The sequence below is a fragment of the Stegodyphus dumicola genome, chromosome X2 (assembly GCF_044657685.1).
Source record: "Stegodyphus dumicola isolate Sdum_Otavi_A_Nest chromosome X2, ASM4465768v1".
NCBI lineage: Eukaryota > Metazoa > Arthropoda > Arachnida > Araneae > Eresidae > Stegodyphus > Stegodyphus dumicola.
Genome location: NC_140781.1, coordinates 110,865,661 through 110,885,924, shown reverse-complemented (window position 1 = coordinate 110,885,924; position 20,264 = coordinate 110,865,661). Strand labels below are relative to the sequence as shown.

Below are 20,264 nucleotides of genomic sequence, written 5' to 3'. Positions count from 1 at the left end.
TTAAAGTGCAGTTTTTCCCCAACTTTCCTCTTTCTTCATCGCCATTCTCGATTTTGTTAGATTTTGATAACGATCCCTTGGTTAGAAATGTGTAACCGACTGTAAAAGCTAATAATAACAAAGCATTTTAGATGGTGGAAAAATAAAAAAGCAGTACATATAATTGAAATATGTACTATGTTTGGATGCGTTTTCGGGATGCAGCCGCTGTGTATAAGCAATTAAGCTTTTGGTTAGCCCTGGAAGTTTTATTGTTTTTCTTTTAAGAATTTGAAGTGCAGTATGATAGGAAAAGTAATGGTTTAATTAGATTTATATTTTTATTTCTTTTAATGTTCTTTTAGCTGTAATAACATGTTCGATAAAAATGAATTATTATTTAAATTACTAAGTTAAAATAAATAAACGAATCGCCCAATAATAAAGTTATGTCTTATGAGTAAAATATCGTTCCCCAAAACATGCCGCCCGGGGCAAATCATCCTCTCTGTTTCCCTGTCACAGTTCCACCGAATGCAACATAATTTTTTATATAATATTAGTTTTGAATAAGTACATTAATTTTATTTTGCGCTAATTTGATTCTGCAATATGGAAATAATGAGTTTATGAATTTAATGATAACAATAACTGAATGCAACTTAACATTACCAGCCCTTTTATAATAATTTTATTTCAGTTAACTCTTTTGAAATTAAAATGTAAAAAAGAGAGCTTACATTAAAATATTGATTCAATTTTATAAACTTTTCCCGCTTTAAAAGTAAAGTAGTTACAGTATGAAATATTTATTATCTATGCTTAGCTTACTGCATTAAGAAAAGAGAGGACTACTAATGTTGTATTTTCAAAGGGAAAAAAGTATTATTTACAAATCATTAAGTTTTCTAGTTTTGCATGGTTATACAAACATCAAGAAATGATTTCGGTCCTCTGATTTCTTTCAGATACCCATCTTCAAGTTTATTTACTCCCTAATCTTTATGTTTCCTCGAATCTGCGTTTTAGTACTTAGATTTTGCATAAAACATAAATGCAAACTCATGAATCTTCGGTTAAAAATGTGACAAATGTGGGACCGATGTTTTGAATAATAAATCAATTTGATATGAAGGAAAGCTGCTGCTAGGAAACTTGTAATAATTATCATTGTTTAAATGTTTATTCTTTTATCCTGCGTCTATTTACCTAAAATTTTGCAATCAAATGCTTATTAATAGTTCTTTAAGATTTCAATATTTTTGACTGAGAAATCTTGATTCCAGAACTTTATGATTTAAGAAACATCTAATTACTTCTTATTTGCTGTAAAATATGCTCTTGGACTGGATATTGAGATTAAAAATATTTTTGTTTTAATTTTTCATATGCTTTTCAATTCTTAAAAGGAACAAAACCTTGTTTCAAAATCGATATCTCATTTCGTAGTGTCTAAGAGAAGAATGACAGAAGTAATGTGGAAGGGTGCAGCAGAGTGAGTTTGACAGAAAATCTCCGCCTGCATTCGAAAGACGCTCTGAAGACAAGATGTAAGGATTTATGGACTTAGTATCAAGAAGTAAGGAGAATCGTGACAGTCTGGCGCAAAAGGTTATCACATCTACTGAAGGTGAAAAATCACAGTTCGGACCTCCTTGGATAGCGAAACCTTCAAAATATTTTCATCTGATATTAAATGGATAGAATCGAAAGATTTAAAATAAACTAAAATGGAAAATTCATGCTTTAGCAATGTTATTTATTTGTAAACCTTAAACAAAAAATCTCTATGTTTTTAAATGTATTTAAGAATGTAAGGGATTAAAACAACTTTGCAAAGGCTTTTCGTCAGAAATGTTAGTAGAAAAGTGAGTAGATTGTTGTTGTTGCTGTGCTTGTGTTTGTTTTGGTTCGTTGTTTGTAATATAACCATCGGAGATCCAAAGTGACGACTCTCTTTTTTGGCGATTTGAGTAATCCTTTTAAATAATAATAATTTGTAGGAAAATATTCACATTTATTCATTTATTTTTAATCTTGCTAACTTTAGCCTTTTAATATTCTGTTTTGTGATATTTCCTATTCGTTTATTCTTACTAGCACCATAAAAATACGAGCACATGTGAATTACTGACTAAATAAAATAAAGACAGATGGAAGGAAAGTACAGTTGAACTTGACTCATTCTTTCGATTGTTAATGTCTTAATAGTTTAGCCATCATCTATTCCGCTGTTGCGTTTTAGAACGTTGATGGCTTTTTGAGAGACTTTGTTTTAGCTATCAAAGCAATCAACTCAGATGAAAATAAAATAAACCCAAATTTGTTAATTTAGATTCAAATTACTTCATTTAAAGTTGGGTAGGAACTGATAAGAATTTTATAGTGTTGCTTAAAATTACTATAGCTAATGATATAACAAATGCATTTTTTTAGATAAATATTGTTTAAGAGTAGTGCTTGAAATCATAAAAGTAGGAGTCGTCATCAAAGTATGAATTATAAAATATGAGTCGTCATGTTGAATAACTGCTGGTTATGTTAGACATAATATTTTTACTTTTTTTCTAACATTTTCTTTGACAAGTATTTGCAAAGTACATTGTTTTAATCATTATTATGAGTAACCTTGGAAAAGGATTGTTTTTTATTACCAGTTGTAATAACTTCTGATGTTGTGTTGCACAGATTTGTGTATTCATTTAGGCTCTTGGATGTTCTTAGATGAAATAGTCTAAATGCAGAGAAATGTTACAGAAATGGGAAGGATTTAATAGCGAAAGTAAATAATGCATTATCATGCACTTTATTTGAAGCTTCTAAATTATTTCATCCCCCAACTTTAAGATTTTTAGTTGAAATTGAGATCTATCTATTTGGTAATTATAAATGTTGTAACCCCGTTACTATTTAAAAACTGAGAGCATTTGTCTATAATGCAATTAGTTGATGAGCTTTTCAATATTTTTGAGCAATATCACTTTAATTCTAGAGGGCAAGGTTCATATTTGAATGCTCAGCATTAAAATTTTATTCAATCATACATAAAACACAAAGATAAGAATGAATTAAAACGAAATAAATGAGCGAGTCAAGTCATATTCAATATCTGAAATAAATTGCCGTTGCAAAATGTGAACACTATTATTTACTGTCATTCATCGGTTTTTCATTGTAAAATTCTGGAGGGGAGTAAAATAGCAAGCCTTTATGTTGTGCAAATAGAGGCTTGCTGGGACAGCACAAAATCTGGTACTAAGTTTCCAGTGCCATGGCTAGAAAAATTAGCCACCGGAACTATCGCTTTTAACTCCAAAATATTGTTTTATATAAATGTTTACTTTTATTCTTATATTTCACTGCTCTAATTTGAACCAGGATTAATTCTCTCCATCTGTACGCTAAATGAGATTGTATATTTTTAATTATAAGTTTCACTCTAGCTGAGCACTTTTATAATGTGTCCGCTTTTAACTAGACTCGCCAACAGATCTTTTCATTTGTTGAATACAAGTGGCATTTACAAAATCCTTAATCTTTAATTTTCTAATTTCATCTTATTTAAGATAGGTTAGGCAACTTCTCATCTCATTCAGAAATATCTAAAAACAATATGGCGTTCTTGGTTTGTATAACATTTTGAAAATTTGAGAAAGTTTCTTGGCTATAGATTCCACTTGTATATGTATACACTCTTTCTAAGCCCATTCGCTGGGATTCGAGCTACAATTGCAACGGCCTGGTTTTGAATCCAAATCCATCCGGAAGCTGGGTTTGGTTATGGGTATTTTCTACTTAATAACTAATATTTACGTGACTTGACAATTCATTTAAGCGTTAGCGTTATCTGACCCTTTATACCCTTATCAATTTCTTTTTTACCGGGAATGTAATGTATTCCAGGTAATGTAATGAAGCTATTAATTGGTATTTTTTTAAATTTATTCAAAATAAATATGCAATTAAAAAAACTGTTTTTTTAGTGCAGTTGATGCTCCCTATTATGATACTTTGCAACCTTCAGAAAAAGGGCGTCGTAACGAGTTGTCGCTATAACGATAATGGATTTAATGCACTCTTATCATCTGAAGACATTTTGTAGGAGTGTTTGCAATGGAATTGGCGATATAGTTAGGGATCGTTAAAACTAGTGTCGACTTTAGTACTTACTTATGAATTCGTAGTTTCGGAAAGCTTCCTAGAGAAGAATTATTTCAATTCAAAAATTCAAAGCCTATAAAAAGTTTATCTATAAAGTTTGCTTGCTTTCCATGCAAATATAAAAATTTTAACCCCTGCCACACACTGATAACATTGCTCACGTTTGGTACTCTCAATGTAGAAACCAGAAATTAGTCCACCTAAAAATTGAGGATATGCAAAATAAATAAAATACATGATAATAGTCGTTAAATTCTATTTTGTAATTTAATCTCTGTTATACTTCTGCTATGTTTCTTCTTCGCGTTTTTAAAGATTAAAAAAAATTTAATTTCGAAGAGAATAAGTCCTATAAAAATGATAATTATTACCGTTTGCTTAATAATTTAAATGCTAATTCAGAAGTCAAACAACAAAAATCAGCGTTATATTTACAAAATGTTCACAGGACTAGTTTCGATGGTTTTACCGAACCACCATCCTCAGCTGCAAAACCGCAAATGAACAAGATAGGAAATAATGATTAGATAAGATAAGAAAGCCTGGACAAGAATAAGCAAGTGGCGCCATCTGTTGGTGAAACCAGAACTAAAACATAATTTCTTTAAAGACGGAGGCAAATTTGGATTGGAATTAGGATCGTTAACTAGAACAGAAAGATTTTTATGAATGTGAAATGCCTCTAGAAAATCCAATTCTCCAATGGAAGATGTTTATTGATAGTTCTGGTTTCACCAACAGATGGCGCCACTTGCTTATTCTTGTCCAGGCTTTCTTATCTTATCTAATCATTATTTCCTATCTTGTTCATTTGCGGTTTTGCAGCTGAGGATGGTGGTTCGGTAAAACCATCGAAACTAGTCCTGTGAAAATTTTGTAAATATAACGCTGATTTTTGTTGTTTGACTTCTGAATTAGTATTTATTCGGCGTGTTATTGTGTCTTAATTAATTTAAATGCTATTTAGCCAACGGGTTTTACGTTCAGAGACTACTTATTTGGTTCTTATCTTTGAAAAAAATGCTGCTGCTGCTGTTGTTTCAAATAACCGAAAAATTGCAACTTATTGCATTCGCCGGGAATGGCATTTGGTCGCCTGACATTTAGCCATCTTATCCCTGAGAACGTTGTCCAGGATGCAACACGTGGAAGAGATGCGACCGAACTACACCTGTACCTAAAGGGAAACTCCTTCCTAATTTTGATGGAAGACGCCTCGGCAGTCGGTTTTGAGGGTCTCCCTCTCCTCTTTCCTTAACACCAAACCTCTCGAGAAAGCTTTCAGTTCTCCGATATTTTAAGTACCTCATTCGCGCAGACCCTCTACGCTAGGAGCTCTCAACCAGGGGGGATACCCCCAGAAGGGAATTTCATAATTTCAGGGGAGGAATGAGGTCACATTTTTATTTATCTGTTAAGAATTTGGTGTTAGTTTATAAGTACAAAAAATACTTTATTCAAGTTGTCTTTTTTATCAGCGCATACTATACGTTCCTTTGTTTAATTTAAAGCACATTAAAAGTAATCTAATTTTAGATAAATGCATATTTTTTTTTTAGTTTTGTTGAAGGAAGGGGTAATGATAGTCTAGTAATGGTAAAAGGGGTACATAGAACAAAAAAGGTTGAGAACCCCAGATCTATACTTACAGACATCCAAGTCTTCTCCAGGATTCGACCCCGGGTAACGAGCATTGCCAACCGCTATACTGATCAGGGCGTCATATTTGAAAACATTATCAAAGTGGGTTTGTCTTTCCTCTTCTACATTATTTTCAGTAACAAGAATAATATCATTAATCTTAAAAATTAAAATAAAATTTGAAAATTTTTGTAGTTTTATTTTCATCCAAAGAAACCGCTTAGCAAAGATTGAAATAGCTCTAACTTCAAATAATAAGTTCGCTATTTAGAGAACTTTAAATTTCGTAACCATCTTTCTGGAGATTTTACCCGGATAACGAAGAGCTAACAGTATGCACAAACTATTTATTCTCCTTAAAGAGGGACGATTTTAATGAGAATGCCTGGCTCTTCTTTTGATGAAGCGTCTTTTATAATAAGTATTCTCCTAATGAGCATTCATTCTAGAAAATTCAATACTGAAAGATAAAAGTCGTTCCTAAAAATAGTACTTACCAGCTATTCCGAAACTACATCGTTTGAAATGTTTCTCCTGTTCACGTGTTGTGGGTTTTCAGTGTATCTAACTACCAAACGAATAGCAATCATACAGAAATTTACAATGTAACTGATGTTTTAACAACTTTAAAAGCAGTCTCAGTTGTAGATGCTGTTTTGTGTATTCGAAATGCACTCGAAGCGTTACTTCATCTCTATTTCAACGGTATGTTTGCAGAGTCATTAGGATTTTTGAAGAAGAAAATGTAAAAAATGTGCAGTGCCCTTGCCGGGACTCGAACCTGAACCCTCGAATACGCGCTGATTGTGCTAATCGTTATACTACGAACACATGCAGAAAAGAGAGAAAAAATACCTTATATACTCCGCCTTTTAAAGGGTGACTGGGGAACAGGGGACCCAATCGCCAAATATTGGTGGCGAAGAATCATCATCCACCAACTTTTAGTTCGGGAGCCACTGAAGAGACATTAGGTATTTTGATGCTGGAGACGTGAAAAATGTGCAATGAGTCTCGGCCGGGACTCTCGGCGGACCTCTCGAATACATGCCGAGTGTGCTAACTGTTACACCACGAAGGCATGCTAAAAGGAGGAAGAAAATACCTTATACGTTTATCTATTCCATTTACACAGATTGTTCCTGTCTATGATAGAAAAATTAAGAGTTTTAAAATAAAGTATACAACTAGAGAAATTTTCGTTAATAAAATGAAAATTTTTCAAATATGATAATTACTTTAAATTACAGGCAATTAACTACAGTACAGTCTCTATTAACCGGGCATCTATCAGTCGAGGTCTCTATTAGCCGAACGCGCAACCAATTTAAAACAAGTCATCGGGAAGATATGCACTTTGTGATATATGTATTCCATCTCGATCTTAGCTATGTTAGGAATGCATGTATGGTTTCCTTGCAATACATCATCTTCAGAATTTATCAATAAAGTTCCGTTGTAGCGAGTTTCTCGGTAAATATAGCCTTTATTGTCATTTTTTGAAATTTCTATTTATTGTATATGGTCTATCTTCAAATATTACTACTCGATGACTACGCCTGGTTTTAATAAATTCATGATCACGTTTTAAACCGAGGTGAATAATAATATCAAGAGACAAATTTAAAATATCGCCTTCTATCGATAGGGGTACTGATGAGGGGAAGGGCGGAGAGCAGCAGGTGAAAGATTTTGTCAGTAGGGGTTACTGATGAGGGGTGGCATGATTTTGACAACAGGATCAAAAGGGAAAGGATGGAATGGAAAGTTCCCGGGAAAATGCAGTAACACTAAAAAAAGGGAAACAAAATCAGTAATATTCATGAATATCAGCTGTGGGGATCCATTTATCTAACAGTTAATTTTTATTTTAAAGCAGCTTGCCTTTGAGTCTCGTTTTCAAGCCACGCTTTCTTTCTAGAATATTAATGAATTAACGCGAGTGTATTCAAATGAGATAGAAAGAAGTAGTATTAAAGGAAACGTTTTGGAAGGTGACTTTAGAGCGTGTTATGCGCTTGAAGGCCACGTTGCTATTTTAAATTATTAGCGATTAGATTTCTGTTTCATTGAGCGCTTCTAACCATTAAGCTTGTTTACGCTGACTATTACGAGTCGGAGCCATCCTGCGCAAACTTACTACAATTAATTTTTAAGATCACTGTTACCTTTTTTTTGAGTTAAGCCGAAGGTATTGGCTTTTGTAAGCACGCTTCAGTGCCACCTGTGATTATATTGAGCTAATAAAGGGTTCTTTACGTCCTTCTGTGGACTTTGTCGTACCTAATATTTAAGAATAATTCCTCACACGGTCTTCTAGTGCTTCGTTAGTTTATGGTTGCGAAAAACACGATATGCAGTGATGGATCATTTAACTACTTTTTTATTGTGCGTTACGATAAAAAATATGGTTCACAGGAAATAAAGTCGAGAATAGCATTAATAGTCAAATACCAACTGATAATGAATTCTTAGAGTGTCTCAAATGATAATTAGGATGAGAAGGTAGCTCAAGAGAATATTTCTCAATGAAAAAATATAGTAAATAGTGAGCCAAATTTTCAGGTTTTGAAAGACAAAAAAAAAAAAAAAAAATCTTTCGCGCTATAGCTCCAGAGAACAATAAAAATCCCCTTATGCGTGATGCTAAAGATGACAAAAAAGGAAACGGACAGAGTAAAAATTAGCCGTAATAAGCCTTGAGTAAAGCTCTTCAATATTTAGGACAACGTCCTAGTGATTTTTCTATTGATCTTTTGTTGATGAAAAAGTGACGTTATCATGCTGAAACTGCAGAGTTATATAACTATCACAGAAAGGATAATAGATTTTTTAAAAACTAAGTATGTCAAAAATGGAAAGAAACATGACAACTTTTCTAATTTTGATGGATTTTATTCCAGTTTTTTCCATCAATATTTTTTCACGTAATAAAGTCTGTCTAAACTATTTGCCTAAGTGATAACAAACGAAGTTTATTAAAATACTCATAGCAGTACTAATTTTTAGAGTTTCAAATAAACAGTTTCAGAAAACTTTGTCGAAAGATAAAAATGGCATGATTTATAATTTTCGATTATCTGAAGTAGTTATGGTAACAGTTGCCTCGGATAATCGAAGCTCAACTAGAATTAATAATCTGTTGTTAATGGCTAATAACATATTTTAAGTTTGAAAGCAACGCATAACAAATGTTCTGCAAATAGCTAAAACGAATTTTCGATTAATGATTATAAGTAATGGAGTCCGTTGCATTAAATGTAAGCAAATGCTATGAATAGTAAGAGGTGAAACAGTAGTTAATTTTGTCTGAGTTATTTGAAAAAAAATAGTTTAGAACTGAGTTTCAAAAGATGAACATTCCGTTTTTTGTGAAAACGTATAAATATAACTTGAATATTGGCACTTATATAATATAACATTAGAATTACTATAGACGAATCTCAAAAGTTTTTAGTAATATACGACATAAGGTAGTATAGTGGCTTTCTCTCATAGCTTTTTATTTGAGTCATATGAGTAAACAATACTTCACGGTTTATTTATGAATTGATTTTTTTCTTAAAATAAGCAATGAAAGTGGTACTGATGCATTATTTATTCTATCTAATGGTATAATTTCTTAAAGCATTCATAATTTTCAGGGCTGTGGAGTCGGAGCCGGAATCGGAGTCTGGCAGATTTTGGGGTAAAAGTAGTCGGAGCTGAAGTCGCTAAAAACAGGTCGACTCCGACTCCAGTTTTTGTTGGACAATTTGAATTTGAAATGAAATTAAAATGAATTGAAACAAATTAATGACAAGCTGAGTTATTATTTTTATTTATGAACTATATACATTAATAAATAGTTCTTTTCTATTTTATTGACATATTAATAAATAAATATAAGGGAGGAGGATGGATGTGATATGTGCCATTAGTGATTAAACTGATTCATTTAATTACAAATCTTTAGGTAAATTTAGGTAAGCAGCAACAGCAGCAAGAACTCCCAAAATTGATGCCATTCTTAGGAAGCGAGCAGGAAAAGGAGCAGCAATTAACTGATCAAGCAACGTAATAAGGAAGTACATATTTGATGATAAAGAGATTTTTAGAATTAAGAACTTTTTTAGAAGATATAGATAATCCTAATGTTTCACTAATAGAAAGAGTGTGTGAAAACTCTTCTTTCTACACCGTATATAGCCACAAAAAAAGCTGCAATCTGAAGAATTGACAGTAGGGGAGAATGGAAGAATGGGGTGTTTGTTCTTTCTGTAATGGAGGGTATATTGCAGAAGGAATGATTTCTTCAATGACGAAAAGAGAAACTAATTTGCTAGACAATGAGATCTTGCTGGGTTCAATATAGATCCGAAACACCGAATTTTCTTGGATGACAAACAACTTAAAAAGGCAAAGAAAGCAATCTATGAGCTTTCATTAAGAATGAAATTATTCTCAGAACGATTGGAGAATTCGAATCAGGATAGTCAAACTGCAGACATTCCAATTGAGTCTGTATCATCCCTCTTCAAACTAATTAATGATGAATTAGATTTTTAGAAATATTTTTGGATAATACTAAAAGGCTAAAGCAAAGCGAATGAAAATAAATACCCAAGAGCCTTTAGATATAAAAATGATAAAATACAAAAATATATCTACACAGCCTTTGAAGAAATAGAGAAATATGTTTGCGTTTGCAAGACACCTCTTTTAGAACTTATAAAAATTTATCCTGAAAAGTCTATCCTGAAAAGTAAGCCCTAACAGTAACAGCTCTTCCTCCTACTCAAGTTAATGTGGCAAGACTCTTCTCAGCTCTGAAGTTTACCAAATCGGATCTATGGCCCTTCAACAAAGATCTTGCCGAAGCTATACTGTTTCTTAGAAATAACTAATGCCAGTTTTTGCATTTCATAATAAATGCTAATTAATATAAATCATTTGCTATGCCATCAATTTTTTTTCCTGTAGCATCTATTACTTCTTTTATATTAAAAAATAAGCTGTAACCCATGTGTATATGTTTATATATATATATATATATATGAGGTAGTCGCAGTCGGAGTCATTAAAACTCCAAGAGTCGGAGTCGGTTATTTTCCCTATCGACTCCATAGCCCTGATAATTTTACAGATCCTAGGAAACACAGAATTTGGAAATCGCTTTTCCATCCCTTCATGATTGCACTGAACAACGGCCAAGTGATACATCCAAAATAAACAGGTTTCACTAAATTTTTACATGAATACCACAGCTAAAACTTCTTATTAATAAAACGTTTGAAGATTATATAGTCAAAGACTTGGCTTTTGTTTTTAAGTAATTTAAATCTGTCGTTTATTTGTACTTATTCTTGTTTTCTATTGTTTAATTCAAGAAATAGCTGTTGTTGCTTTCCAAATGTTAATTAGTACGAAAACACTTGCTAAGCGACTTTGTGGACTTTCGATTAAATTCAGTGACAGAATTTTAAGTCTTAACTAATTTTACGCAACTTTAGATGTATAACTAATCTTTGCATTTCGGTGTCGTTGTCATCGAAAGCACGTCAGACTCCACAAACAAATTCATTTAGAATCAATGATGCACGAATACGTGAAGGGAAGTATTATTTCGAAAAGCAGAATGCCTTCATTCCGATTTAGATTATAGACAATCAAACCCTTAAAATTTCATTTTAATTTCAACTGGCGTAATCTTCTTCAGGCTAGAGAAAATACGATACTTCATTTTCGAAGAGGACTGATAATTGTCGTGGTAAAGCAAATCAGGGCTGACTTCAAACGATTCTTTTGCAGAGGTTCTAATGGAAACTTCTTTCATAATTGCATCACATGAAAATAAAACTCTCTTTGGATAGGGAATAAAAGCCATCACTAATGAGTCTTTCGATCGAAATACAGTCCAGAGAAAAGGACTAGTCATTCGATACTATTAACTTTCACTAACATTTGAAATGACATAACAAGGACTAGACTATCTGAATAGTACTAAGTACGTATTGTCCTCCTAATAGACCATACAGTATATCGAATGCAATTGAACATTTTCACAGAGTTTCCTTCACTTCCACCTTACATAGTGAAAACTTATGGACTTGATTTTACCCTGACAATTGCTTAAAACATCGAGATATCTGCTCGTCGTTGAACTAAGTTATTCAATATTCAAAACTCAAGAGTCTGCGCATTGCTAGACTAGGCTTCTTTACGGCAAAAATACGACTGTCTGCCTTAGGTTAGGTTGTAAAGACATTAAGTTATTTTTAAAACAGGGGTGATGAAAAATGAGGAAGGCCTCACCGAGAATCGAACCACTGACCTCTGGAATACGCACCCACCGTGAAGACCACCACACTATGAAGGTATGCTAAGAAGGCGGGAGAAATACCTCATATACTCCCCCTTTCAAGGGCGACTGGGTTTTTTTAAGGGACCCAATCGCAAACTCCTGGGTTGGAGAATCATCATCCACTGCCCTTTTAGTTCGGGCGCCACTGTAGAGACATTAGGTTATTTTTGGAAGCAGGAGAAATGGAAAAGGAACAATGCCTTCGCCGGGAATAGAACCATGGGTCTCTGGAATACGCGCCAGCGATCAGACCACCACACTACGGAGGCATGCTAAGAAGGCGAGAGAAATACCTCATAAGGTTAGGATATTTAAGTACAGCAAAGCACACAAGGGCCATCTGCTTAAGATGAGGAATGTATTCGTGGATGATTTTCTAAGAGAGTCTGACTAGTATTCACACTGCACATGAAGAAAACCATGGAAACCAACCATGCAGACAGCCCATATGCCTAGATTCGAAGTTGAGTTGAAATACAGGAGAATCTCTTTTAGCAGGCAGCATTGGGAGCTTACTGAGTTCGGATAAGAAATGTTTCAGGATAAATTATTGTGATATCACCTGTAGAAACTGCAACATGGAAAGTGTGTTGGTCGTAGTTTTTGATCTATCTGCCACTATTAAATAAGTAATGCCAAAAATTGTAGAGAGTATTTAAAATTAAAACACATTCACATGATTTTATACTCCAGAAAAAGGTTTTAAGCATGATTTTAAATTAATATGCATATATCACATGAAAGCTATGAATTTCTTAGTGTGATGGCATACAACACTGATTGTCTGTCTCTTACCAAATTGTCTCCAGAGTTCTAAAAATTCGCTGAGTGTGCAAAACTTCATAATATCACAAACAAGAATAGATAACTGAGCAATAAATTTATGATCTTAAATCTTTAATCATTCGTACCCTTTCTTCAATGAAGTCTCTTACGTTGCTCCTCGTCTAAATCTTCATCCTCCCTCTCCTCATCATCGTCTTTCTCCTTTCCCAGTACTTGTCAGATTATTTCGTCGTTATCCTGAGAGATTTTTATGGGAACATAATTATATGCATCCATCCAAATCTACACTTTCTCATCACTACCTCTAATCATCTCCGAACACGTAACTTAATCCAAGATGTCGGATACATGCGCCGGAGGTGTCTTTAAACCAAGAGAATCTTCATCACCTACAGATATGATTATAGGGAACACATGGATGCTACATTCAGTGTTCAAACTTTGACGCATAAAAGATATCGGTAGTTTGTCTTTATTCTGTATAACTTGTTATTTGGATAAGGCTTGTTACGTTGGGTGGCAGAAGCATAACATGAATGTTTTCCACATTTAAATTTATACCTTTAAACATACTGTTGTTTTCATATTGCCGGCCTAGCTTCGCTTTCTTTTGCGCATGTAATTTCATTTGAGTGTCTACTAGAGAAGAATGAACTATAACAATATGTGAAATTTTACGAGTTTACTTTGTGATGTGCCATACAATGTTAATCTAGTATTGTTACTAACGTATTAATGCGGAAGTTTTTCTATCACTTCGTAATTTAGTTATTGATTTTCGACACATGTCTTAAACTCTTTAATTCTAAGTAATTTGCGTATCTAAATTAATACCATATTTTATTAGACCGAATTACTTCAGATTATATTTGTCAAATAAGTAAAAAATATAAATATTATACATGAATTGTGAAGTTCAAGCTACATTTTTGACGTAAAAATATTAACACAAACAATTTGCATTAAAATACTTTTTAACAAAAGTAATTTAATTTTTTTTCACATTTGATTCTTTCTTTTATTAGAGTAATCCAATCTGCTCAATTTTTCAAGTGATTCTTGTGAAGTTCTTCTAATCAAACTTCCTTAGAGGTAACTACCATTCCAAAGAGTACAATATTTTCACTACATAATAGTCTTTATAACTAATAAATGGTATAAAAAATAACGAAATCAAATTGTTACAAGCTCTCATCTCAGTCTTTTTAAAACATTTTGCTTTGATTCCGCTTATTGTTGCATCACTTTATTAAGTAGCGCTCCAAACACGTGGAACTCCCGTCATTGGGATAGCTTGCTTTACTATTTAATAATTACTAAAATTAGGTCATCATTCTTTCTGTGGGTCAGTAATATAGTTACTGCAATACAAGGTTGGAAATTTTCTATTTACGTTTATTGTATTTTATTTTAACAAGCACCCTGCAGCTAGAAACAGCAAAATGTTCTAAATTTCATAATAAAAAATACACCCACACACAAAAAGAGACAGAGACAAAAAGGAGTAGGAAAGAAAAAATTCTTTTTAAGCAATACAATTATATTTTCTTATTTAAACGCATATATAAAAAGTAAAATAAAATTAAGTGCAGTCTTAGTTTATCCAGACATCTAGGGTCATGTTTTACTTTGAAACAAAAATTTTCATTTGCTATTGAAAGTATTTAGCTTTTATTGAGCGCTCTCATTTTCCTCATTTTCTGTCTGAAATATACTTTATCACAGTAAATAACTCTTAAAGAAACCCTCATAAATTTTAAAACTCTAGATCCTTCTCACAATACGTGTTTCGATTTTGTACATTTTTTAAAATAATGAGTTCGAACTCAGTACTTTAAAATTTTGTAATTATTTAGGCATTATAACTTATATATATTCTATTGAAAAAGAATTAATAATAGCTGAAAAGAAGGTTCAGAAAAATGTCATGTTCCGCAAACTTGATTTGATGTGAGTTGTTGTATCCTTAATCGCATAATCAAATTTTAATTGCTTCGCTGTTACTAATGACTGTGTAAGAGTCACGTTCTTATTAAAGCAGATAAGAAACCAGATTATTCGAGAGATTAACGTGCTTGAAGAATAAACTCTAACATATATTTTATTTTTCTCCAATCTGAGGAAATCGTATCAGATAATTAATGTAAATTTACTCAATATTTTATTTAAACTGCATCTTACTTAACCATTTTAACGTAATTCTAATAGTTTAAATATACTAACATGCCTTTTAAAAAGGATTTACCCTGGTAAATATCATTAAAGCAATGGGACTAATTCGAAGCATTCAAACTTAATTTTAAAAACAAAAAAAATTAAGAAATGATTTAAAGTATAGAGGACAAAATCAAAATCGAATAAATGAATCAAATAAATTTAAAAAATCAAGTAGTAAATGCAGAAATCAAATAAATGAAATATGCATGACTATAGCGTATTAAAAATATCAATAATAGCAGCTTTTGTGTTGCTGTTCAATACCGTTTAAAATCACATATAAAACCTGTGTGAATATGTATTGTCACGAAAAAATTGTATATATTTTTCATTCGTTTTCAACATCAAATTTTAAACAAGAGAGAGTACAGAGGTAAAAGAAGTGAAATAAAATGAAGAGTATTTTGATCAAACTAGAGAATTTTAACGTTATGAATGGATATTATAAAGTATATTTAATATAACAGATACTGATGTATTACTATGTTTTGGTTCTTAATTCCATTTATCATGAAATGACATTGCGTAAATGCAATTTAAATTTTCTTAAAAATATTAAATACATATAAATTTAGTCTTTTATGTAACGTATTAGAAAAACTATATACGAATATGTTTCAAGCGATCTCTCTTTAATTAAATCCTTAAAAACTGAAAACAAGAATATTTCCTTTTATATTAAAACAGAAAGTTATTGTCACTATATTGTTTTACCCAAATGTCAGGAATACCAAATGTCAGTAATTCATCGAAAAAAATGTTAGGCAAACTAATAATTTTTTTTTATATTTAAACGAAGAATATAATCAAAATATGATTAAAATTTCGAAGCAATAATGAGCAAGAAGATACGAAAATCGCATAAGCATGCGTAATGCATTGAAAGCATAGGTTACTCCATAAACGCAAAGAAGGGGAAAATCTGTCTACTTAAGGAAGGTTCCTTTCGTAAAACGCTTTCCAATTAATAACTAATACTGCATAGCTACTGTAAAAAATACAGAAAACACGCATAGCTAGCATGTTTCAATCCGAAATACGATAAAAGGGAAAAAAGCAATTTCAGATTATTTTAATCTCTTGGCCACTGGTTAAAGTAAATGATACAGTAAGTGCAACATAGTAACTATAAATGTATCCGATGCAATCATTGTAACTATAAATACAGAGAGCGTATAAGAGCGTTATTTGGGCGCATTTATGCAGAGCATTTACTAGTAAATATCTCATTACGTATTCTTATTTCTTCCCTTCATTTAACGTCATGAAATATCGATTAGAGTTATTTAATGTTTGTTGCAGTTATGAACCTTGAAAGCTCCACGAATAGTTTAGCACAACATTTTCAGCATAATTACGAATTCCAGATGATTTAAACGAAGGGACTGTTCGTTTTTATTTTTATTGATATTGCTTCTTTTCGGGAGAACGGGAAGTAGTGGAAAAGTCTGCAATGATTAATATTTGTGTTTTTTCGTATTCCTATTCTGGACCCAGTCTAAAAAAAGATACGTTTATTTATTACGAAACAACGTAGAACTTACTATCTCAAATTGTCAAATTTGGTCAAAAGTATCTGTGGCGAATACAAAGAGAGAAAAAATGTGTGTGACAGCAATAATAGCAGATAATATTTGCTAGATGAATTCTTAAAAAAAAAAATGTTGTAACCAGTCCTTTTATTCTAGTTTTTACTTAATAACACTGTCCAAATTATGTTCTTTAATGCCATTTATAACTTAGTTTCTTCCTTTCTCAAGATGATTTTGTTTTCCGGTTATTTACAGCCGGTTGTTTTATTTTGAATACTCATTTAATTTACGTAACGAAGTGAACTTATTCTCCAGATTAAACTCCTTCAAAATGCATGTAAATTATTAATAGTATTTTTGTAAATTATTTTTGTTAATAATAATTTGAGTGTGCACCTTTCCTCTGTTTTCTGAACTGTCATCTGATTAACCGTGGTTTTTAGGTAACCACGACACCGTCATTGTTACTACGTCAGTTAATCGCAAGTCGATTATATGCAAAGTGGGGATAAATAGGTAAGGTGAAAAATACGTAAATAGATTTTTAACTTTAATTTGCAATAGTCTCTTAACTCACCATTTTAATTTTCTTATGTCCCCTTTCTGTTCTAAAAATAGTTATTGTTTCTAATAAGCCTCTCTAAACAATGTCATTTCAAATTTAATCGCTGCTGCATTAAAGCTGAAGACGCAGATACTTGCATAATGTTTCAGCTAATTAATGATTTCAAATTTAGGAATCGAAACTTTTAACAGCCAGTGGGGAAGATGCGAACCAAAACCAAATCATTCTGACCAAAGCTTTCGTCTTGGACACGTAGCATTCGCTCTTTGTTTCTCTGCCTTACCACTAATTTAATTGCGAGGCAGTTGTGTGTGTTTATGAAAAGCAATTCATTCCTTGTTTCATATTTTAATACAATAAATAACAAAAAATAAAACAAAAGTAAAATATTTTCTTCAAATTAGGAGAAAGATAGTTTTCTGATTTGTTCGATTTTCTTGCTTTGGATTTGATCTACGTCTACCAGTTCGGTATTTCACTCTCAGTATGATAACTTGGAAACCTCATACTGAGATAAATATCTTACTATAGTAAATAAAATTTTAAACTAAATCGTCTGGATTTTCATTTGACATTCAGAAGAACAGCCGGGAATGTAATAGCATAAATCTACAAACCAGTTAGGTTCTGATTATGGTCTAGCACTATAGTGCTCTAGATTTTGGGAGACGCCTTAATTATTCTACAATTCTTTATAGAACTGATTTAGTCTCAAAACATTTTTTTTAAAGTGAGCATCGGGACCTATGAAAGAGCTCTGCCACTGAGAACCCAGAACTTTACCGAATCCTTTACAAAGGCATCCATGCCCTAAAATAGACATCTGTCATTTTCATTGTGAAAATCAATTAAAACAAATAGGCTGTTATTTCATTTTCAATAATGCTTTGTTTTAGTGCACCGTAGCATGCATTTGCAGCTTCTAAGATTTGAAGAGAAGACTGCAAAAATATGTGTTGGATATTATACTTGTATTTCAAGTTGACAAACACGTAACGTAATCCATTAAGTTTAAACTTTCTCTGGTGGCATTAATATAATATTGTTGCGTTTTTCTTTTTTGACACCAGTTGTTACGTTATTTTTTCCTTCACGACTGCAAAAGTATGTGTTGGATATTATACTTGTATACTTGTATATGTGTTTTTGTATGTTTTTGCTGTGTGGCTAGACACACAGCTTTATTGTTTGCTGTGTGGTCTAGTAATGCCACACGTAGATCTTGGATAAATTTTCACGCATATCCATTAAATAGTTTTTATTATATTCCCTGTTTTGTCTTTATTGCTTATTTTTTTTAGCTTTGTGTAGTTTCGAAACCAAATGCCCTACATTTGGATGAACTGTATGACACTTACGAAACAAATACTTAGAAATAAATTAGCAGCATTCAGCTGAAGATTCTGAAATCTTTGCATAACTTTCTCAAGGCCCTTTTATAGTTTTATGAATTCATTGATATTATTACCAGAACTTTAATGTAACTGACGACTGCTCTTCGAACAGGCACGGGTGTAACTTCTCAGACATTTCATGGTAACCTTTTAATACTTAGCTCTGCCATTTGCTGCTTTATATACGTATTTCTTTATAACAAACACCCTTTTAGAATTGTTGTTGCATTTATGTATTCTATAACCTGTAATGGAAATTATGTTTGAGCTTTATATGGTATTTGCAATGTTTGTTTATAACTTTGCTTTTAATGACTAATTTTTTATAAATTGTACATATCCAAAAATTTGTCAGAGAGAAATATTTTGCATTTCTCCTCCTTTGAAGTATGATGGGATAAGTTAGTGTTGCTTATACAGAACAGCACATTCTAACACAGAAAAGTCCTTTAAATTAAATAAATCAAATAAGGAGAAAGTATGTATGGAATAGTAATTTTTCAGATGTGTTTTAAATGTTTGAAATACTTTTTCAAATCTCTTGGAAAACTTGAAATTTTTTGTGGAATTTTTTAATATTATTTTATCTTAATGACATCTTCAGGAAACTGCTAAATTACATAAATAACCACATAAAGTGTATATTATTAAATTTACATGTGAAGAATTAGAATATTTAAAATATCATTACAAGTTTAAACATAATTTATTTTACTTATCGTGACTTACTAACAGAATAATAAGGCAATCACCTTCACAGTTACACTTATTTCGAAACCCATCTTCTATAATTTACTGAAAGACGATAAATTATTTTCTAAACCTTTTGAATTATTTACAGTAGTTCTTATTTCCGTAGATTTGCCTACTACATTAAAACTCTTAGAGCAACATCCACAAACTTGTTGCGGTAAAAAGTTTTTTTTTGCATAAAACCAAACTTATGTCGCTGAAAATTTAACTCGACGTTATTCTACAAGGTCTTTCAGTAATTGGGAAAACCCTCAATTTTCCATTATACTTATTTTATTGGGTTTCAATTTTAAAATGAATGATTTTTGTTTCAGTGGGAACATAATATTATGGCTTATGGAAAGCTTATTGAAAAAGGCGAAAAAAAAATAAGCATCTTTGTAACTTGAAACCTTTGTTATCGGTGTTTATCTACATAAAATTAAATTGCTGTTTGAGGTTTACTACCAGTCATCTAAAACGAGAATTATTCTTAATGTTTACAAACATCAACTGTTATCTTCAGTAGTAGTACCTTTACCGGGCCAGACTGTTCTTAAAATTCCTATTGAGATAACTAATGTAGTCTTAAAATTATTTTGAACCTTAACTTCTCAATAAATTGAAATAACACATCTATTGTTTTCGTTAATTTAATTCTAAAGAAGATATACACACTTTTTCTATAAAGATAAGGCACAATTTTTTTATTTAGCCTTGATTCGATTTGATTTTTTAATTCAGCAAACAAATGTATGCAATCCAATTTCAAAGCATATGAAGCTTTTCCTTTAAATTCAATGTCAAATCGAGGATGAGTTTTGCCTCTTTTTAAGCTTAAAACAGAGCGTGTCTCTTTTTAGTGTACACATAGTTTCGTAGTTATTTTGTAATTTTTTCGTAAAACGAATGCA

At 31.8% G+C, this 20,264-nt stretch overlaps 1 long non-coding RNA gene across 2 annotated transcripts in view; it reads right to left on the bottom strand.

Moving 5' to 3' along the window:
- LOC118186436 (uncharacterized) overlaps nucleotides 1-20,264 on the bottom strand; it is a 99,370-nt gene that overhangs the window by 8,539 nt on the left and 70,567 nt on the right. The window lies entirely within an intron of this gene.